Source organism: Scyliorhinus canicula, chromosome 6, assembly GCF_902713615.1.
Source record: "Scyliorhinus canicula chromosome 6, sScyCan1.1, whole genome shotgun sequence".
Lineage (NCBI taxonomy): Eukaryota > Metazoa > Chordata > Chondrichthyes > Carcharhiniformes > Scyliorhinidae > Scyliorhinus > Scyliorhinus canicula.
The window spans coordinates 97,492,428-97,516,127 of record NC_052151.1 but is presented as its reverse complement, the minus strand read 5'-3'; the positions used below and the strand labels follow the sequence as shown (position 1 = coordinate 97,516,127).

The 23,700-nt window shown below is 47.6% G+C and overlaps 1 long non-coding RNA gene across 2 annotated transcripts in view; it reads left to right on the top strand.

Moving 5' to 3' along the window:
• Positions 1-4,754: 4,754 nt before the first annotated feature.
• The window catches only part of LOC119967330, a 46,698-nt gene continuing 27,752 nt past the window's right edge, over positions 4,755-23,700 (top strand). The window contains exon 1 of one of the 2 annotated variants that reach the window (XR_005460962.1): positions 4,755-4,908. This is a non-coding gene — a long non-coding RNA (uncharacterized LOC119967330). The remainder of the gene's footprint in view (positions 4,909-23,700) is intronic. The other variant, XR_005460963.1, reaches the window with a different exon arrangement.

The following is a 23,700-nucleotide window of genomic DNA, read 5'->3' as shown; positions in this document are numbered from 1 at the left end:
TAAAATTGTGGGTTTGAATCCCACTCTATTATCCCAGTATAGTACTGAGGGAGTGTTGCACTCTCTCCGCCTCCCCAGCTATGTGTTCCTCGGTGGTGTGCTGTCCCCAGAAGCGGACTCTCCATTCCCACCACCGGCCAATGGGATTTGCCATTGTGGCCACCCAATGCCGCTGGGAAACCTACGGGCGTGGGTGGGCTGCCGGAGGAACGGAGAATCCCACCGGCAGAGAATTCACTCCGCTGTCTTTCAGGTGAGAAGTACATGATCCCATATCAATGGTTTGAAGAAAATCGGGGGATTTATCCCCAATGTCCGGAACAATAGTTATTCCGATCACATTGCTGTTTGTAGGTGTCTACTGTGAGCATATTGGCTGCTGCGTGTCCTACATTACAACAACCGAGCTGCAATTCCTCCCTGACCACTCTGAACAACTGGATGACCAAATTAAAACTGCTCAGGGAGCCAAAATTGCAGTCAACCGATTATTTAATTGCCTTAAACATTTCTGAATTGATCTGTATCAGAAGGTAGGCAGGCTTCCAGGATTGCAGATCCCTTGCTTAATTCCATATTGTTACGGTCAGACGTCATGATAATGGGGACAAGACCTGATGACATTACGCTCAAAATTACAGAGGAGAGTGAGGGCCATCCAACCAGGGTGAAGTTCTGCCCAAAGTGTTTGAGCAAATGGGTGATGCTCCATAAGGAGGCAGGTCATGAGTAATGTGTATAAAGCTTAGTGTTGGTTCTGTGCTTGTTCTCACTATCTCTGGATAATTTAGCGTCGGTTATATGGGAGAGAATCTCAAAATTAGCTGTTGGTAGAAAGGCAGAAAGCATTATAAAGACAGCAGGGTGACAGACTAGGTAAAGAAAGTGGGATGTGAGGTGACAGATGCAACTCAATATGAAAAATGGAAAAAGGTGTGCAAGAAGAAACAAAGGGCGTGATTGATTAGAAACGTTTCGAAGTGTCATTTTGGACGTAATTGGCAGGGTGTTTGCTGATACTGCATTGGTGAGATCGCGGCCCCTATTTATTGGCCCTTGGTGCTGAAAATTAGCCCCCAACGAAGGTCTCGCCATTACTGGCTTCCTAGCCGTCTGATTCGCCAGACTCGCGCCAGTGTCTCGCTGCGTAAAAGGGGGAGCTGCTTTTAAAAACTCCTTTGCCACTCATACCCAGTCAACACACAAGCACAACGCACAGACCTGCTCCTTGTTTTGGGGGTGATAACCTGGACATGCTTTTCGATGCTGTGAATGAGAGACGGGGTAACCTGTTCCTCCAAAGGGGTTGGAGGGCCAGAAACTGGGCCACCAATACTGCCTGGGAGGCAGTGGCATTGGCTGTCAGTGTGGACAGTATGACCAGGAGGACCAGCATCCAATGTCAGAAGAAGACTTACGACCTCCGCCTTGCTGCAAGGGTAAGTTACCACCACTCTACTGGCATCAGTTCCGACTGCCACCTCTCAAGTTCCCAAGCCAACCGCCCCTGAAATCACTGGCTGACACCTCGCACATTCCCCATATCCGCTTTTCTTGTTTGTCCCTCAGCACCCCTTGGCACCCACCAGCTCAACCACTTCATGTCCAGTTGCGATGCCCATACATGCCACCTGCTATAGACACTCCTGATCTATTAAGCATGCGACTCACAAAACCCTCCCTTTGACCTTGCAGGGGAAGGTAGCCCATAATTATCGGAAAAAGACCAAGACTGAGTACCAGAGATCCAAGTCCTCACCCCTTATGAAGAACAGGCTCTGGAGATCGCGGGGTTGACTGAGGAGAGGGCAGTCACTGACAGCGAGGTCGGCCTGTGCCACAGAGGTCAGGATTCACTTCACACAGATGACCTGTCTCAAGCGAGTTGTTTGTGTCAGACACAATGATCCATTCCTCTTAATGACCACATGTCCATTCTATCGCATGATCTCTAATGATGGGCTGGGCCAGCTGGAGTCATTTGCCCCCCCCCCCCCCCCCCCCCCCCCCCCCCCGACACTCCCCACCACACAAGAGACCACCTCGGAGGCGAGGAGCAAGGAGACTGCCATCAAGGCATCTCCGTTGTCACCCCGACCTTCCACCTGTGCAGAAACACACACTTTGGTGAGTGGCATTAATGGACAGGCTTCTGGGGAACAATCTGGTGAGCACCATACAGTTGCTAATGCACATCAGGTGGAGGCAGAAACATCCAAGAGAGTGAGCAGTCAGATGCCGCGCTTCTGCACAAGGTTATCCCAGAGCTGAAACAGATGCTGAGACATGGCCGTGAGATTCAAGAGGGGATGTCAGCCACATTCCAGTCAATGCATAGCCAATTAGAGGGGTCCCAAAGGCTACCGGTGCAGGAGATTATGCCAAAAATGTGTGGCACTGTGGCCAAAACTCCTAGGATGGCGACCGCAGTGGAAAGCATCTTGAGTAGTGGTGTCCAAGACACGGCTCAGTCTGTGACAGCCATGGCTAAGGGCATTGACATCGTGTTCCAGTCACTGAGAGACATGCCCATAAGGTGGACATTGCCGAGGCACAGCAAAGCATGACCCAGTCACTGGGGGACGTGTCACAGACACAAATGTACATTGCTGGGCCACTGCACTGCACTGCATGGCCCAGTCAGTGAGGAGCATCACTGAGGGCATTGACACAATGGTGCAGACAATGGGGAGGTGCCAGAACTAGCCAAAGCAAATGACGTAGAGGCCTCTGGAGCTCAGTCCAGCTGCCCTTCCATTCCATGGAGGGCAGCACGGTAGCACAATGGGTAACATTGGTGCTTCACAGCTCCAGGGTCCCAGGTTCGATTCCTGGCTTGATCACTGTCTGTGTGGAGTCTGCATGTTCTCCCTGTGTCTGCATGGATTTCCGACGGTGCTCCGGTTTCCTCCCACAAGTCCAGAAAGACATGCTGTTAAGGAAATTGGATATTGTGTGTACCGGAATGTGGCAACTAGGGGCTTTTCACAGTAACTTCATTGCAGTGTTAATGTAAGCCCACTTGTGACAATAAATATTATTATTATTAAACCAAGGGCCTATGCCACTGTCAGGGAGGGGGAAGCCCTGGAGGCCAATCCAGGGCCTGCCATCAAAGACATAACAGCAGTCCCCAGTTCTCCTGTATTCCCCCCCCCCCCCCCCCCCCCCCCCCCCCCTTCCTGGCACTGGTGGATCCCAAGGACAGCAGCAAAACAGAGTGGCAAGGTGAGTATTATTATTTGATTTATTATTTTCACATGTATTAGTATACAGTGAAAAGTATTGTTTCTTGCATGCTGTACAGACAATGCATACCGTACATAAGGAAGGAAGGAGAGACTGCAGAATATAATGTTACAGTTATAGCAAGGTGTAGAGAAAAGATCAACTTAATACGAGGTAGGTCCATTCAAAAATCTGATGGCAGTAGGAAAGAAGCTGTTCTTGAGTCGGTTCGTACGTGACCTCAAACTTTGGTATTTTTTCCTGACGGAAGAAGGTGGAAGAGAGTATGTCCGGGGTGCGTGGGGTCCTTAATTATGCTGGCTGCCTTTCTGAGGCAGCGGGAATTATAGATAGAGTCAATGGATGGGAGGCTGGTTTGCGTGATGGACTGAGCTACATTCACGACCTTTTGTAGTTTCCTGCGGTCTTGGGCAGAGCAGGCTCCATACCAAGCTGTGATACAACCAGCAAGAATGCTTTCTATCGTGCATCTGTAGAAGTTGGTGAGGGTCGCAGCTGACATGCCAAATTTCCTTAGTCTTTTGAGAAAGCAGAGTCGTTGGTGAGCTTTCTTTTTTTAAAAATAACTTTAGAGTATCCAATTCATTTCTTCCAATTAAGGGGCAATTTAGCGTGGCCAATCCACGTACCTACCCTTCACATCTTTGGGTTGTGGGGGCAAAACTCATGCAAGCATGGGGAGAATGTGCAAACTCCACACATACAATGATCCAGAGCAACAGGGCTAATCCACTGCACCACCGTGCTGCCCGTTGGTGGGCTTTCTTAACTATAGTGTCGGCATGGTGGGACCATGACAGGCTGTTGGTGATCTGCCCACCTAAAAACTTCAAGCTCTCGACCCTTTCTACTTCATTCCCATTGATGTAGGCATGTACTCCACTACGCTTCCTGAAGTCGATGACAATCTCTTTCATTTTGTTGACATTGAGGGAGTGATTATTGTCGTCGCACCAGTTCACCAGAATACAGTGACACCAGTAAGTTGGTCAGCTTTCTCTGGCTCCAAGCTCTCCAGCAGATGTCCGCCAAAGACATCAAAGGCCAGAGGGCGCAAAACGCAGCAGGCTGAAAGAAGAATATTCAAAGCTCCTGCCATTACCTTTGACAGAGTTGCTTTCTTTTCCATCCCTGGTACTTATCCACAGCCATTTTTGCCCTCCCTGAACGGCCTCTCTGTAAAATGAGAGCCTGGTTGCCACAGCTTTCAGCGCACATCCAAACTTTGAACTAAAAAAAATCCTCCCTTTGTGACATTCCTGTCTGACATCAAAATATTACAAACTTCTTGCAAACGAACCCCAGACACACAAATCCATTGGCTCCAAGGTTACAGATTTCTGCAGTGCTCAGAACACTTCATTACCTTTGAGTAGAATTCATCAATTACATTAATTAGGATGACGCAATGCCCTTTGAAGTATGCAATATAGGCTCAATTGACCATCGCACTAATTGAAAACCCAGTACAAAGCACTTTTCTCCATTGACCCTTGGCAAGATACTGCAGGGAAGTTGTACAATATGTGAAAAATACATAATTTGTGACAGGCATCCTCAACTATTGCAACACTGCTGTTTTGGGAACGTGGGACGTGAGCTGGAAAAGTACTAAAACTGAGATATGATTCAAACTAAGAGTTACAATGGACGAGCTCTGTAAGTATATTTATATTTAAACTGGTTATGCACAGACTCGTTCAAAAAAGCACACCATTCCATCTAATGCTTACAATTGTGCTTTTGCTTTCAAGTAACAAAGCAGCTGAAATATTTCAAAAGAAGGGTGAGATTTTTTAACTCAGTGGGGAACTTTGATGGCTTTTATGTTGGAAGAAAAGGCAGAAATTTATATGATGCTTTACAGCCAGTGAAGTACTTTTGAAGTGTGTCACAGCACTAATGCAGGAAAGGTAGCAGCCAATTCTCGCACAACAGAATAATGATCAGAACATCTGTTTTAGGTGTTGGATGAGAATTAAATGTTGGCCAAGACACCAAGAGAATTCCCCAGCTCTTTTCCAAATAATATTGTGGGATCTTTTATATCCATCTGAGTGGGTAAATGGGACACCAGTTTAACATTCCAAACGAAAGTCAGTACCTGCAGTGTAGCACTCCCTCAGAACTGTCAGCCGAGATTATATGTGATTACATGTGCTCGTGTTCTCTAAGAAGTGGAGCTGGAACCCATAGCATTCTGCTGTAGAGTCAAGAATGTTACCATTAAGCCAAGACTGACACTTTGCTCCAATGATTGCAGCAGATGCTGTATTTATAATTTTGATGCTGAACAGAATGCAGAATAACCACAAAGATGGGGGCAACATCTCTTTCCTGTCTATGCCAGGACAAAGTCAGCTGAAATAAAAATCTAAAATAGATGCAAGCTCTAAATCTTTTTTTAAATAGACTGTTCTGTGTGAATTCTGTATGAAGCCCAATGCTCAGAACAGATCAGATGTAAAATCCCATGAGCAAGTTGTTTTCTGGCCCAGAACACATCTGTCACTTTTTATTAAGAAAAGTGGTATTATGGAGCTGCAGAGGTTGAAAATGAGGATATGCCAAAGATGTGCAATGTACAGCAAATTAGGTCCATTTGTTGATTCCAGATTTTGAATTAGCAAAGAACTGAATTTCATATTCTTGTGTTTAATCGTATGCACTGAAGTAAACTTCATTGCATACACTGTAATCGTAATTCATTTTTTACCAAATGTGATGTCTGTTTGTTCTGTGTTCTTGTCTAGCAATGAACCTAGAAAACGGCTGGTGACTTAGCCATAACTAGGATTTATTAATGTACACATGGTAAGGTAATGATCAGATACAGACCCAGTTATCATAGAGTTACATTAGACTCTCCTGGAACTACCCATATGTACGACTGTCCTCATGTACGCCTTACAACCTTCTGATGGTAGCCGGATGTCACCTGACATATCTGGCGCTACCTGCTGGTGGGAGGTCACACTGCTGGGTATATGCCACCTGCTCGTGGGAAGCCACACTGCTGAGTACATGTAATATTATCTACAGGCATATCACCACAATGTCTACACTTATTAACCAAAGTGAAAGCATTAAAATGTATTTTGTGCATATTTTGTAGCCATGATCAAATTTCAGATGCATAAAATTGTGCAAGTAACATCTTTAAGTTGGACATATTGCACATGTCTTGCTAAGACATTTGGCACATGGAATACGAGTTGTACATGGTTTACATATGCGTGACCATTAGCCCAAGTGTTTCAAGTGCTCAGATCAAACAATGCATTAAATGTCTTGCATGGATCTTAAGATGTTTACGTTCACCAAACTAAAGACCATGTCCAATATTTAATTGAAAGAAAGAAACTAAATTACAATCAAATAACTGTGGTTGAAGTGACGAGGTTGTGGTCAGTGCGGACTGTATACGCAATTGTAGGTTTCGTGATTTGTGCCATTTCAGGAAAGCTGTATTATCTTTACTTCACTGAATCATGTCACAATAAACAGAAGTTACTGTGAAGCAGATGGGTTTGCTCTCAATTATGGTATTGCACAGCTTCCTGAAATATTTTTAAATAAAAAAAACAGAAAACTAATATTTTACAACTAGTTTAATACATTTATCAAATATAATGCTGAGTAAATTCAGTTTTATTATATGTATTATTTGACAGTCAAGGAAGATTGACTGGTAATAACATTTATTGGAAACTATCCATGATTTGTTGTTGAGATTTGACTATGCCACAATCGTTTAAAATATTGTTATGTTCAATCAGCAAAGAACAAAGAAAATTACAGCACAGGAACAGGCCCTTCGGCCCTCCAAGCCTGCGCTGACTATGCTGCCTGCCTGAATTAAAACCCCCAACCCTTCTGGGGACCATATCCCTCTATTCCGATCCTATTCATGTATTTTTCAAGACGTCCCTTTAAAGTCACTATCGTATCTGCTTCCACTACCTTATCCAGCATCGAGTTCCAGGCTCCCACCACCCCCTGTGTAAAAATCTTGCCTCATACATCTCCTCTAAACCTTACCCCTCCTACCGTAAACCTATGTCCCTGAGTAATTGACTCCTCCACCCTGGAAAAAAGCTTCTGACTAACTACTCTGTCCATGCCCCTCATAATCTTGTAGACTTCTATCAGGTCGTCCCTCAACCTATGTCATTCCAGTGAGAACAAACCAAGTTTCTTCAACCTCTTCTCATAGCTAATGCCCTCCACGCCAGGCAACATCGTGGTAAATATTTCTGAAGGGCATGTACCACACTGATGACGGTATCATATGACATAAACAGGTTTACTTTCAAACTCTAGGAGAGTGAACATCACTTAATTTCAAGCAAATACATCTCAGTAATTCATTATTTAATGTGTGACAGGTTTATCTGAGTAAGAAGTCTTACAACACCAGGTTAAAGTCCAACAGGTTTGTTTCAAACACGAGCTTTCGGAGCACTGCTCCTTCCTCACTGCTCACCTGAGGAAGGAGCAGTGCTCCAAAAGCTAGTGGTTGAAACAAACCTGTTGGACTTTAACCTGGTGTTGTAAGACTTCTTACTGTGCTTACCCCAGTCCAACACCGGCATCTCCACATCAGGTTTATCTGGTACAGTGACAAATATATATACATTTTAATTTGGATCAAGAAAGTTCAACCAAGGGATTAAACTTAGCAGTGATGAAATCAAACAATTAATCCGCAATTGAAATTGTCCCGTGTGTGCTGTAAGGGGCTGTGGATCATGATAGGGAAGGTGGAGTTCACTCAGTTCAATAATTCACCGTTGTCCAAATCACAAAAATTAATTAAGGGTCTTCAAATACTCAGCAAGACAAAAATGAAATAAACACCGAGCTCTCCTTTGCACCTAACTTTACACATAGTTTATCCCAATTTAAACCTGGATGACTAATCCATTTCCCAGGGAAAACTCAACACAGTGGGCTGGATTCTCCATTCTGGAAATTACATGTTCCCACCGGAATAGAGTTGCTCCTGGCCTCTCCTGGTGTTAGAGGCGGTGCCCAGGAGCGATTCCCTCTCCTTTTCCATACAAATTTATGCATGGAGGAGAGCTCCATCTTGAGCGGGTGCCCAATACCAAGACCCAGTTCCCCCACCGACAACATAAATCATTCTCCCTCCTCCGCTGACAAGAAGGATCCTCCCCCCACCACCACCACCATAGGAATGCTGGGTAACCCCCCACCCCTCCCACAGCATGGATGCATGAGGGTGTCCCGACCGCCCCCCCTATGAGCCCCCCATCAAAACCCCCATCAGAGACCTCTGCCTGAAAGCTGAAGAGCCGCCCAGGCAGTAGGTTGAAAAATCACAGCATTTTCACTTACCCTTCCCTAACATCTGCTGCCTCAGACAAAGGTATTTAAAGCAGCAGCTGTTAGAAGTGTCAGAGGCTTCCTCGAACCTTCAAAAGCCCAGTACATTTCAAAGGGCTTGAAATCCCTTGACAACCTTTGAAATGCAAATATTCCATTCAATTTCACACAGCAATACATTGCATCAGCCAGTGATTGACAGTTTTATTACTCCATAGACAGCTGCTTGGTGGATTGTTTATAAATCTTTCCCTTCAAACTTGAATGCATCTCCAGTACCCTTCTTTGATGGCAACCACATGGCCTGGATTCTCCGCTGCCCAACACTGACAGCGAGATCTGGAATCGGGTGGAGAATCGAGTGTCGGCTAAAAACGGGATGGGCGATTGGTAGTGGCAATGAGCCACATGCCCCGCGCCAGCGTCTCCATGCACAACCGCAAGTTGCATGGATTTAAATATGTTTAATGAGCTGGACCCCTAATGCTCCACCCGTCTGCTATGCTCCATGGTGCATGAACTTGTGCACGTATTTACGAGCGGGGCCCAGGTGCCATGGCCGTTGAGGGGAGCAAGGAGGTAAGAAAACTCTCCAAATTCTTTGGGCTTGATGGGGGTGGGGGGAGGGGGGGGATGCCTGGTCCTCAGGGGACAGCGGGAAATGGATGGTGACAAATGCATGGACTTGGGGTTTCCCACTCGGAATTGGGGTGCCTTGGCTGAGATCCTCTTTGCTGCATTAATTTGTTTAAACCCCACCTCCCAGCTGCAACATACAGGCTCCTGGCAGCTGAGACTGCTGACTGTGCACACTGTCATGTATAAGTCTGAGGATTTCTGGTCATGTGGGAATCACCCAGCCTTACCTATCTGGAAACCCTCATTCCCCAGCAGTATCATCAAGGGGATGGGCATGGCCAAGCACAATTGCCGGCCCATCAGGTGTTGGCACTCCTCAGTCCACTCCTTAGAAATTCTTCTCCACAGCAGAGGAAGCAGGGAATTAGCAGAGCTCACCCCAAACAAAGGACACATGTATCATGGGTGTTGGAACCCTTCTTGGCACACAGCCCCTCTCAGACTAGAAGTCTCACCAGTAACTCTATGAGCTCATCCACCCCTGAGGATCGCAAGATATCTCCAAATCCTGCCTGTCAACCCGCCCCTGATCCCATCCATCCCACCCTTGGCCAGGAAACCTGACCAGCTCCCTGTCACCCACCTGTGAGTTAAACCCGGGCTCCACATAACACAGCAGCTAAGGTCCAGCAAACGCACACATTCCTCGCTCACCCTCATCTGTTAGACCTGCCCACTTACCAGGACCTTAGTGCACAACATGACCATCTTCACCACACAACCACTTGCCACCCTGACAGGATAACACAAGGCTCACTCAGTGAGGAGACCCTCAGTAGGCCACAGTGGGATAAACAAACATGTCGCCATAGAGCATATCACAAACACGGGCTGCAGCAGCTCCGGTGCACCTGTTGGCAGGGACTGGTGGTGAGGATAGAGGCTCCACACATCACAAGGCCAGTTGCCACTCACTGATGGGACAGAGGTGCAGTGCGGACTACGTCATCTCGAAGGGGCCGAGGGAGGGGAGGGGTACATGTTGAGGGTGGTGCAGCAGTACATCGCAAGGTGACTATGTGACCTGGTGGCATTCGATGGTCAAGTGAGTCCTCACCTTGCTCACATTCTCTTTCTCTCCCCCCACAGAGACATGGATTTAGGACTATAGCAGATATGTTCACTGCCTACCTGGCCTCAGTTGTCGTTATGGATTCATGGCAGAAAGAGCACCAGCGTCAGCTCAGGGAGGACCCTGCATAAGAGGAGCATGCCCCTTAAGAGCAGGCGAAGCCAGTGAGGTTTGAGGCTCAGGTGCCGACCATCCATTAGGATAAGGAGGAGGTGCAAAGAAGGCCCCGCAGCAGGCCACCTATATACTATTGGTGCCTGTCGTTCGAGGAACTAGCAGACTGCATGTGTTGTCACCAACTCCGGCTCACGAGGTGCATCAGCACTGTTATAAATGGGCTATGCACCCGGGTGCACACATCACCTTCACCTGGGACAGGCCTAACTGGATGCCCAAGCAGCAGGATTCACCCCCATTGCTGGCATGTCTGGTTCAGGGGGTGATCGATGGCACACATGGCTCCCTCCAAGTACCAATCTGAAAAGAGATGCCTTTTGCCAATAGGAAGGATTTTCACTCCATGAATGTGCAGTTAGTGTGCAACCAGTTGCACATCATGCACCTCTGTGCCTGATATCCAGGCAGCGTGCACAACGCATACATTTGGGCATACTTGTCGATTCCCAGCACCTTCAAGGCACTCCCTTGGGTGAGGTGTTGTCTATTGGGCAACAAGACTTATCCTCTGTAAGGGCCGTTCCTGATGAATCCCTTATTTCCCTTAACTATATTTTTGCCATTATCATTTTTGATAATGATCCATGGAAGCTCAATGGACATGTATCTGAAAGGCAGGCAGCAGAGAGAATGAGGAATTCAAGAAGTTACAACAGAGTATACTGTTCTTCTAGCTTTGGACAGCATGACCCAGACTTCCCGGCACCCGAGAGATGGGCTGGGACATGGGTCAATTGGCTGGCTGGAGGCACCCCCCCCCCCGGGTTACCCCATGGGATGGAGGTGAGGCCGGAGTGAGTTCTGGAGACAGCACCGTCACCTTGTCTGAACAAATGCATACGTTGTCTCAGCCATGACCCATTGTTAATTGTGATGCAGCAACGTCCCAGTGAGCCTGGGTCATGTCTATCTATGGCTGGTCTCTCCTATCTTGCACCCCAGCCATGGACAGCACAGTGTGCCACAACCCTTAGACGTCCTGAAATATGGGTCTGACATCATGCCCCAGGCCTTCCTCCATGGACGGCACCTTTTCAGTGTTGGCCTGGGTGCCACATATTGTTGGCACCATCTAGTGTGCCTGAAGTTGGTTGCACCTCCAGCTGGATTTCCAAGCACTGGAAAGTTGCTGACAACTCCTCCTGTAGATTCTGGCTGTGCTTCTGTTTCTGCATCAGTGATAGGATCATATTTTCCAGAAGCACAACACCCATCTGGTGTGAGCTGTTCCCTAGCATCAGACAGGCCCCTGTGGGGAGGGGGTGGGTGGACTGATTAGAGAAATATGGCCCCGATCTGTGAGGAGCCTTTCCTGTTGACTAGCTGAAGTTCGCCAGCAGGGAATCTGTCTGAGTGCGGCCTGGGTGGCGAAACTCCCCAGGGCTGAAGGAAAAGTGCCATTGAATAGCGGGATGTTTCTAGGTGTTGTAGCCACCTAAAATGGACGCTGAGCTACAAAATAAGCCAAGCGCTAAGACTGCTGGGAAACAGACAGTTTAGCCAGAACAGCAGTCTGCAAAGAGAGCATTTTGCATTCTGCAGCAGCAGAAACCAGTTTGGGCTCAGGTGAGAAGACCTTAGCTAGGTGCAAATGGCAAAACGCTTTGCATGCTAATGAGGCAATCAGACCTGAACACCCACACAATAGATACATTTGATTCTGAATGGACACATTTTAATCAAGGCCCAGACATCGAGGCACCAGAAACCTCCAAACAAAAGGGCATAAGAAACGCCCCCCCCATCACGGAGACCCCCTCGCATTGGGGAATTAAAACAGTATCGATGAGGAATTGACCCAATAGGTAAAGCCCGCCCAAGAAGAGGGAAGGACAATGGAATCCCTATAAAAGACAGGGACCTCGTGTTGTCCGGTCTGTTTTTTCCGTGCTCCGGCTCTGACCAAGACCTTGAAGATCCAATCTGACTCCAGCCGTCGAGCACCAGCCGCCGAACCGTAAGTGCCAGTACGACGCTCGCTACGCGAACTAAGCCCGCTAGAACCCCCAGTGACCAGAACGCTTGCTGAAGGTTGCAGCCCAAGACCAGGACGAAGGCCTCGCTCCCTGACCTTGCCTGTTCCTGTTAGATAAGTATTCAGATTACTTTAGTTTAGTCATAGCTTAGTCTCTTAGTGTGTGCATGAATATTTATTATTACTATATAATAAATATTATCGTTTGGACCTTACTAATCGGTGTATCGTCTTTATTACTTTGAACTTGACCTTGGAATACTCGTGACGTTGTCTATACGGCAACTGGCGACTCCTAAGCTGAATAAATACATAAGACAGAGCCTAGTGGTGTTAAGCACTTGGAAGTTAATACACCCCAATAAACGCGTTTTACGCCCATAGCAAAACGTGCAACATTTAGTGGCGACTTCCTGACGGGACACGGTTGTAAGTGGAAACCCCACACCGTCCAGGACCCTGAAATTTGAATTAGAACTCCAAATTACAGAGAAAGTAAGAAAGTAAAGAAAATCACGAGTATTCAAGGTGTTCAAACTAATAAGCGTAATTCGGAAGTGTGTTTAGTGCATGCGTACTAACAGGGCTGTAAGGTAAAACTGAAAGCATTTTGTTGCGACAAACTTTCGGCAGTTTTTGAACGGAACATAGCGTAAGCCGTACCCGTTTCTTGAAACACAACCCCAGCAACCCCCTGTTCCAAATTAACTAAAAGAGAGTCAGAGAAAATGGCCATGCAGGCAATGGAACGTCTGATGGATCCAGAAAGGTTTGTGGTCGCAGCGACCAGCAACAGTAGCAGGGTAGGCCAGTGTCCCACGTGGGAGCTGGAACTCCGCAAATATTTACAAGGAAAGGGATGGCCCCTTTGGAAAGAGTTTTGTTTGAATGAGGAGACAGGTCCCGGAAGTATAGGACATACTTGGTGGGAGAACCTCTCTCAAATTCACAAAAAGAACCTCAGTAAAGCACGTAAGCCGATGGCGATTGTGTCCTGTTTGGCACAATTGCGAGGCACAGAGGAGGTCGTCAGGACGCTCCGGGCAGAATTAGAAGAAAGGAACCGAATGAGTAAGGTCGATGTCAGGGACATTGAGAAAGAGAATCTGGATCTAAGAGGGAAGTTGGTAGAGAAAGGTAGAGAGGTGGATGATGCCAAGAGGGCACATCAGTCTTGTCTAGCCCATCTCAGCAGTTCCCAGACCCAGTACGAAAAGGCTTATCAGGACGTGCAACGTGCCGTTCTGATAAGAGAGGAATCAGAGAAGCAGGTGGAGGCATTGCAGAGGCAATGCTCTGATCTCAAAGCAGCTTTGAGAGCACTCCATGCTGCAACCACAGAGCAAAGGCAAAGTACTGTGGATCACGCGAAATGCAGGAAACAGATTGCAGAGCTGCAATCGCTGCTTTCGGTGCAAAATGGGTTCCAAAGCACCTTTGGAACCCAGTTAGATGGAGAAAATGCCCCAGATTGGCAAGAATTAAGTGAAACAGCGCAGCGATATGTTCAGGGAACATGTGCGCCAGCAGCGCAACAGAAAAGGCAGGCACCCCCACCCCCCACAGATCAGATCATAACCGCACCCATGAATCCCGTAACCACGCAGAGAAAAGCCATAACAGAAGGCGCACCAGATATAACCTACACCACCCCCTTAACTGTAACCCAGCTCAGGGACGCATGTGAGAAGATCACTCCGTTCCTCCCCACCGCAGACCCCCACCAGTTCTTCGCTAAAGTAAAACAGCAGGCTACCATGTACGGCCTGGATGAGAGAGAGCAGGTTAAGCTCACCATGCTGAGCTTAGACCAGTCCGTGGTAGCAGCCCTCCCCGACCCACAGAACGTTGCCGGAGGCACCCTAGAGGAGATGCACACCTCCATTTTAGATGCCATAGGGTATAATCAAGGTGACCCCGTAGAAGGTCTTAATAAGTGCCGGCAGAAAAGATCCGAACACCCCACAGCATTCGCAGGAAGGCTGTGGATTCATTTCAACGCAGTTTTCGGCGAGTTAAACAGAGCGCATTTGAACCGGGAAAATATGGTCAAATGGACGCGCACCATTATCTCACACGCAACAGAGGCAGGACAGAGCGCTTGCAACAGTTATGACCCCTCAGAAGAGGCCCATAATGAGAAATGGGTCCTGAAAAGGTTGTCCCGCGCTTGGGAGCAATCAATTCAGGGAAAGAGTAAGGTTCAATCCCCAGAAGAGGCTCAGGCTGCCGCAGATATTCAGGCAGTGAGAGAGCATCAGAAACCCGCATGGGTAAATGAAGGGAAGAGCAGCCCACAACAGAAAGGACAGGAATGCTATAACTGTGGACAGTTAGGGCATTGGGCAAAAGAATGCCAAGCACCCCAGCGATCTCAGAGAGGCCAGCAGACAGGCACTCTGAACCGCAGTAAGGCAAAACCCATCCACAACATAGCAGTACAGTCAGGACCCACCAATGTGGACGAGACGAACTGACGGTGTTCGGGCTCCCCCACTTGGGTCTGTGACACACTATGGGATTCACAGCGAGAGTAAAAGGGAAGCCCATAGAGTTACTGTGGGACACAGGAGGCTCCCGCACCACCATTAACTCTACGACCACGGCACACGCAGACACGTGGCCGACCACCTCCACCATTACACTTAGCGGGTTCACCGGACACTCGCAGCAGGGACATATCACAGCACCCGTAGCGATCCAGCTAGGGAACATCTCAACCAAACACCCCGTAGTTTTAGTAAATCTTCCCCGGACAGCAGAACACATCCTGGGGATAGATTTTATGAACGCTCATAGCTTGTCGTTCGACCCAGTAAACCAGTGTGTCTGGCGAATGGCTAGATCAGACAGAGCACCAGCCACCCTCACAGTAGGAGACTACGCTAATCGGATTAGCGCAGTGGGAGAGTACTCATTTGACCTGACTACACTCCACTCCGACAGACAAATAAAAGCCCTACTGAACAAACACAGGACAGCATTTGCAAGTCACCGTCATGACTGTGGCAGAATGACTGGACCAGTTCACGTAACCGGACAGGACCCCCGACCACAGAAACAGTATAGATTTCCCCTGGAAGCAGAGGTGGAAATAGAAAAGGTGATAGGAAGCTTATTGGAGCAAGGTGTGCTCAGAACGGTAGCCTCGACCAATAATGCCCCTATTTGGCCAGTGAGGAAGCCCGATGGATCATGGCGTCTGACCATCGATTATCGGGAACTCAACAAAGTCACCCCCGCAGTAGCCCCAACGGTAGCTACTAGTCCCGAGACCATGCTCAAGCAGGGACTCAACTCCAAATACTTCACGGTATTGGACATCAGTAATGGATTCTGGTCGATACCATTGGCAAAAGCGTGCCAGTACAAATTTGCCTTCACTTTCAAATCGCAGCAGTATACGTGGACATGCCTTCCACAAGGATTCCACAATTCCCCTTCCATTTTCCATCGACAGTTGGCAAGTGGTTTAGAGAAATTCTCCCGCCCCGAATGTCTGGTACAGTATGTAGACGACCTACTACTGCAGACAGACACAAAGGCAGAGCACATTACGCTTCTGGCCGAACTCCTGGAACTGTTGACTTCAATTGGATGTAAAGTTAACCCAAGAAAGGCCCAGATTTTGGAAAGTAAAGTGATGTATTTGGGAACAGTCATCACACACGGCAAACGCGAGATCGAATTCAAAAGAATTGATTCGATTGTCAAATTGCCCCTTCCCCAAAATGTATCAGCCCTCCGGTCGTTTTTAGGACTGGTTGGCTATTGTCGGAACCACATCGACGGATTCGCGACAAAAGCCGCCCCACTCTCAGACCTCCTTAAGAAAGGAGCCCCCTGGGAATGGCTTCCGCAGCATACAGGCGCTGTGGAGGAGTTAAAACGAGCCCTTAGCGCAGCACCCGCGCTGCTAGTCCCAGACCAACTTTCCCCCTATGCAATAGAGGTAGCGAGCACCGATCTGACCCTCTCGGCCGTGTTGCTTCAGGAACGGCACGAGCAGCTAAGACCAGTGGCTTATGCCTCCCGACTGTTAGACCCGGTAGAACAAGGATTCTCTGCCTGTGAGAGGCACCTCCTTGCTGTCTTCTGGGCAGTACAATACTTCTCATACATTACCGGACTCAACCCCATCACTATTCTGACCGAACACACACCCACACAGCTACTCCTAGACGGTCGACTGAAGGACGGTTCAGTTAGCCAGATTAGGGCAGCTAGATGGACACTACTTCTACAAGGACGGGACATTACAGTAAAACGGACCCGCACACACACATATTTAGCAGACAACCTCCAATACCCCGGACAGCCCCATGACTGTGAAATTGTAGCTCCCCTGCATAACACAGGACCCTTTATAGCAAAAACACCCCCCAGGAAGATAGGGAACCCAAAACAAAGCCCCCAACCCACAGACACGTGTGGACCACTGAGGATTTATGTAGACGGTTCCTCCACAGTTTTAAATGGTGAGCGTATCACAGGATGCGGCATCTATGTAGAGGACGCGCAGGGGCGCGCTCTCGAAGAAATCGCTCTAAAACTACCAGGTCACTTAGGCGCGCAGGCAGCAGAGCTCGCGGCCTTGGCGTATATAGTGGACCACCCCGCTTCTTTCCCCAGCCCAGCAGACATATATTCAGACAGCTTATATGTCTGCAATAGCTTAACAGATTTTCTGCCCCTGTGGAGGACACGAGGTTTTGTCTCTGCAGACGGGAAACCCCTTCCATCAGCCCCTCTACTCCAGCATATTTTAGAAAAAGCGAAGGACAGGACCTTTGGAATAATAAAAGTACGAAGTCACCATAGGTCATCCCCCCCTGGGAATGTAAAAGCCGACGCACTGGCTAAGGCAGGTTCCAGGCGAGGACACTTATGGACCCCCCCAGCTAGCGCACCAGCTAGCGCCCCTGTGAGCGCAGTCCACATCTCACAGACAGATATTAAAGATCTTGTAGCAGCACAAAAGCAGGATAAGGACCTCAGGGAGGTTTTTAAAGGCAACTTTGTGCCAGAGTACGAGAGCTTTAAACATGCACTGACCACACATGAGGGTGTGATCATAAAGGAACAACTTTATGTGGTCCCGCAGCAGGACAGGAATGCAATGATTGCTTTATTCCACGATAACCACGGGCATCAGGGAATTGATGCAACAACGAGGCACCTCAGGCAACTCTGTTGGTGGCCTAATCTCAGGACTGATGTCACGCATTACATAGAGAATTGCCTTATTTGTGCACAGAATAACCCGGAGAGGTATTCTAAGAAGGCACAACTTCGGCATACTCGCCCAGTTAACGGCCCCTGGACAAACCTCCAGATCGATTTTATAGGACCATTGCCCCCTTGTAGGAATGGCTATAAATACGTTCTGGTGGTCATCGATACCTTTACCAAATGGGTAGAGGCATTCCCCTCTAGAACAAATACAGCCAAGACAGCTGCAAAGATCCTGACCCACCACATCTTCACGAGATGGGGTTTACCCCGAAGTATCGATTCGGACCAGGGATCTCACTTTACAGGACGGGTCATGAGGAACGTCCTGACAATATTTGGAATAAAACAAAATTTTCATATTGCGTATCATCCACAGTCCAGCGGGATTGTGGAGCGCATGAATCGGACTCTAAAAACTACCCTTAGAAAAATGGTTCAGGAGAATAACTCCACATGGGATTCAGTGCTCCCATTTGCACTCATGTTCATAAGGAACACTGTTTCCACTTCCACAGGCTACACACCACACACACTCATGACCGGACGCCCTATGAAAGGGACAGAATTCCTTTTAGGACTGGACATGACCAGCCCCGAGGTGACAGCCCTCACACACGAAAAGACGGTTAAAGACTTGGTTGAGACTGTGAGGTCTGCACAGATTGCAGCCGCAGTTCAGCTAGGCAAACGCCGTCAACAACGCACCGCTTGTTTTAATAAGACCGTACACCCCACAGAATTCCAGGTTGGGCAACAGGTAATGTTATCTGTTTACAACCCCAGCAGTTTTTTGGCTCCAAAATATTCCGGTCCATACTCAATTTCGGATAAAATTAGCCCCTCAGTCTACAGGGTAAAATATCCTAATGGGAAGACTGCGTGGTTCCATATTAACCAGCTTAAAGCATATGGGACACAGTCTAACCATGCTCATCATGTACTGCTAGATGCAGCAGAACACTTCACCCCGCCCACTAGAGACACTTTTCCACCATCCCCCTCACAGACCAGTTCATCAACGGACTCGCCCACGACTCCGCCCACACACCACGACAGACCACGCCCCGACACGCCCACAAGCTGCCACAGCAGAGACAGCAGGACAGACACTGACTCTGAGGACAGCGACAGCACACAGCCATACAGCCCACACTGCACCAACTACGACCCCGACTCCAGTGACCCCATGGAAGTCACTTACCTTAAAAACCCAGAACCACCACCCGACCCCGACTACCCCGACAACACACTTGACACAACACTATGGCACAGGGACAATTCATACAGACTTGTCCGCAATGATGAAAGTGACCCCCGGTCACACAATTCGAAAATATCATGCCTGATCCACACAAGGGTGTGGGATCCGGGAGAGCAGGACGACACGGTGTCTGAATCCCGATACGGCAACCCCTTTGTGACCCTGTTCACAGAGACAGAGGAAAAGTGAGGTGTCCAGATGATGTAAAATAGGAATCGTTTGAGGGAAACGATGTCCTTTCTGATGGAACCTGCACGTATGTTTGTCTTCGTTTTATGTTTGTTTTGTTTCAGTACTGTAAATGGTTCAGCTGAAAAGATTGTCACCACCTCACATACACGTTAGTTTGTCCGCCGATACCTTTGAGAACTTCGGTTCCAAAAAACCAGTTTGATTGGATATCTTTTCAAAGTTGTAAGGCTTACACGCACTTTAGTTTCTCTGCCGAAACCTCTGAGAACTTCTATGGTGAGCAGCTCACCTTATCAGCTAAATTGTCTGAAGCCCAGCTCATGCTTTCAGATGAAGGAGCATCATGGCTCCCTTGTTTTTAGGTGCCCCTCTATTCGGCGAATAGAGGCTGCAAGTCACGGTTAACACATTCGTACCCGTTTTAATCCAGGTTACTCAGGCAGTGGACAAACGGCACTGAGGACCCGCCCTGTCTGAGAACCCACTTTGGTCAGCCAAGCTCGGGTATGGCACAGCACGCCCTACCCGGGGATCCCATCCAACTCGTACCCGTAGCGGCCCATACACAACTCATTCGGACGTTTCTTTCAAAATTTTGTTTTCATTTTTCGTTAGGCAGCCCTTCGGCCGCCATCCCACATGCTATTTACATCCAGGAACATTCGGATGGTAAACTAGCAAAGCCTGCGAGACGGCTCGCAGGAGAAGGATTGTTAGGTGTATTCTGGTCTTCAAATTCGCTTTTGAAAAAAAAAATGAGGGGAGTCACAGGGTGTGACTTGGCCAGTCATTTTTAAAGGGTCAATCGGAATATAAAAGACAGATGCACTAACAGGTAAAGATCTTAAACTGTGTATTGACAGATACTGTGCTTGATCCCATAGCTTTCGAAGGAAGAGACAGGGATCGAAGCAAGGATTGTCCATACAGGAGGAAGAAAGAAGGAAACCAAGTTGAAGATGATGGAAGCTCACCTATTGTTGTTAACTGTTATATTTGTTTGTGTGGAAGCAAGACACGTTTCCCCCACAGTAAATGTTTCCCTTACAACCACTCCCCAGTGCTCAGCTCTGATCAGTGAGGTTCAGACCTGGTGCACAAAATTTATGACATGGTACTCCATGTCATACGTAATCGAATCACTACTGGTGATTGCGATCCTCGTTATCCTTGTACAGACCCTCAGGTTGAGGAAGTGGAAGAGGAGAGCCTCCCGTTCTTGCCCTTCCGTCTATGGAGTTCGATCTCCGATTTTCCGATTTCATCAATCCCCTTTGCCCCATGATAAATAAAGAACTGTGTAATGAATAAAAATTCGACCCTGTATTGTATTGTCCTATACTCGACTGCCGAGTTAGGAAATGTGATGTTGTGGTGTGAATGGTTAAGGTTTTAGAGTGTGAGGAAATGTTTAAGTAAAGTTAGGGATAATTGTGATAGGTAGAGGTTCCCAGTTTATGGTAATGCATGTCCCCTTTGACATAGCGCCAAGTAGAGATGTCAGGTAAAAAATTTTCTTCCCATAGTTTAAGATAGAGTAGCCCAGGAACTGGCAAGAGGTCAGGGGACACAAAGAAGGCAACCCAGATGCACTCAAGGCGACGTACATTGTGATCCTTCACAATATTTTGATTGTGAGGATCACAAGGAGGGAATGTAGCCACCTAAAATGGACGCTGAGCTACAAAATAAGCCAAGCGCTAAGACTGCTGGGAAACAGACAGTTTAGCCAGAACAGCAGTCTGCAAAGAGAGCATTTTGCATTCTGCAGCAGCAGAAACCAGTTTGGGCTCAGGTGAGAAGACCTTAGCTAGGTGCAAATGGCAAAACGCTTTGCATGCTAATGAGGCAATCAGACCTGAACACCCACACAATAGATACATTTGATTCTGAATGGACACATTTTAATCAAGGCCCAGACATCAAGGCACCAGAAACCTCCAAACAAAAGGGCATAAGAAACGCCCCCCCCATCACGGAGACCCCCTCGCATTGGGGAATTAAAACAGTATCGATGAGGAATTGACCCAATAGGTAAAGCCCGCCCAAGAAGAGGGAAGGACAATGGAATCCCTATAAAAGACAGGGACCTCGTGTTGTCCGGTCTGTTTTTTCCGTGCTCCGGCTCTGACCAAGACCTTGAAGATCCAATCTGATTCCAGCCGTCGAGCACCAGCCGCCGAACCGTAAGTGCCAGTACGACGCTCGCTACGCGAACTAAGCCCGCTAGAACCCCCAGTGACCAGAACGCTTGCTGAAGGTTGCAGCCCAAGACCAGGACGAAGGCCTCGCTCCCTGACCTTGCCTGTTCCTGTTAGATAAGTATTCTGATTACTTTAGTTTAGTCATAGCTTAGTCTCTTAGTGTGTGCATGAATATTTATTATTACTATATAATAAATATTATCGTTTGGACCTTACTAATCGGTGTATCGTCTTTATTACTTTGAACTTGACCTTGGAATACTCGTGACGTTGTCTATACGGCAACTGGCGACTCCTAAGCTGAATAAATACATAAGACAGAGCCTAGTGGTGTTAAGCACTTGGAAGTTAATACACCCCAATAAACGCGTTTTACGCCCATAGCAAAACGTGCAACAGTGTTGCAGCTGGCAAGACATACCCCACTAAAGGCACCTGAAACCGGACATAGAAACCGGACATGCAGCCCAGTGGGTGGGTAGCTGGTGGCGTTAGTGGCCAGGTATGGGTGCCGGCATGTGGTGCAGGGTGGGGTGGTTCAGGTTCAGTAGGATTACGGGTTTGTGGGACGGGCTTAGTGCTAGTATCACAGTGCTGCCTATTCACCCTGGCCACCCTGAGGAGGTTGAGCAGTATTTTTCTTCTGGCCAGTCCAGACGGTGTTGCTGGTGGCGCTGACAGCCTCTGCCTCCTGACAGGCACGAAGAATGGTTGCAGCTGGCAGCTTCCTTCCCTGGCCAGGGTGTAGGTCAATCGCCTCTCCTCCATCGAGTCCAGAAGGTTCTGCAGCTTTGCGTTTGTGAAATGGGGTGCCGCTCTCCTTGATGCCATCTTGTTGGCTGGGGTGCAGTGTGTGGGAAGTGTGTGCGGCAGCTTCTCAGCCCCCTGAGTGTCAATTGTGAAACCGGTGAATCCGGCATCCTTTCTCATTTGAATAGACTGTGTTCCACATGGCACCGTTGCTAGCCCCTTAATAGTAGCTGAATCGGTCCAGGTACAGCGCCAATTTTGTTGTTGTGGAACTCCACGAATCCTGTCCCAGTGTCAACACTTAGGGCGGGATTTTACGGCTGCGCCCGCCTGGTGACGGAGAACCCCTCCCAAGGTCAATGAACTTTTCCATAGTCTGTGCCCCGCCTGTAGCGGTCTTACGATGGGTGGGGCGGAAGAATCCAGCCTCATAGTTTTAGTCTGTTCCGATATATAGGAACACAAGGTACTTTCTACTGCTTGAAAAGAATTAAACACTCAATAAACATTACAATGAATATATAGCCCCCCAACAACTACATGTTTCTCCAAATGTTATCCCAGATCTACCTCTGCACTGAACAACCTTTATCCTTGGTGATTTTAGTTTTAGTCTCAGTTCTACTTGTTCTTTCACCTCTGAATTAATCCCATCACCTTTTGATTTTTTTCGTCTCATCACAGACTTTTCAGATTATTAATCAGTTTATACTTTAAAAGGTTGATGGCATATGGTACCACATGAAAGATGAAATGGTCCAGATTAATTGTCAAGGAGTTTTCCGTTTTATGACCCTTTAATTTGGAGCTAATTATTAAAAGTTACACATTTCTGCTTGATTCTCATCTGCATGTTAAATACGCAGAAATAATCCGTTTTCCTTCAAATATATAACTTGTAAATTTGACAGTATTTCCCATTAGAAACCAACCAATTAATGTGCATTTGTCATGACAGATATTTTTATCCCAGAATCAGCAGCACTGTGCCCTCTGTGTTTTCCAGCAAGCTCTGTGAACAGTGATCACTTCCACCAGCACAAACTCAGAAAGGTATTCCAGGGTTTATAAAAGCTGTTCTAGGACGGCACAGTGGTTAGCACTGCTGCCTCACAGCGGTTCGATCCTGGCCCCGGGTCACTGTCCGTGTGGAGTTTGTACATTTTCCCCATACCTGCATGGGTCTCACCCTCACAAGCCAAAGATGTGCAGCGTAGGTGGATTAGCCACGCTAAATTACTCCTTAATCAGAAAAAAATTGGGCTCTCTAAATTTATAATAAATAAAGGCTGTTGTAAATCAGCTCAGATGAAAGCTTTTTTTAACATTGAATTCAAAATGGAGAACCAAAATGGTCAGATTGTAAAAGTACAAGATGTGGATATTTGAGCTAATTAAGATCAGCATTTTGAATTTATATGCTGTGATTTTATACCCACTGCTGGGTACTTTTTCACTCAGGGCGGAACATGTAAAATATGAGGTGTTGCAAGCCCATGACCTTCTTGCCAATTCCCGAGTTCTCCGCCATCATTTGCTAGGTGCATGGGTGCTGAAATTTGCAGCCGGCCCAACATAGCCCCAAATAATGGGGCTA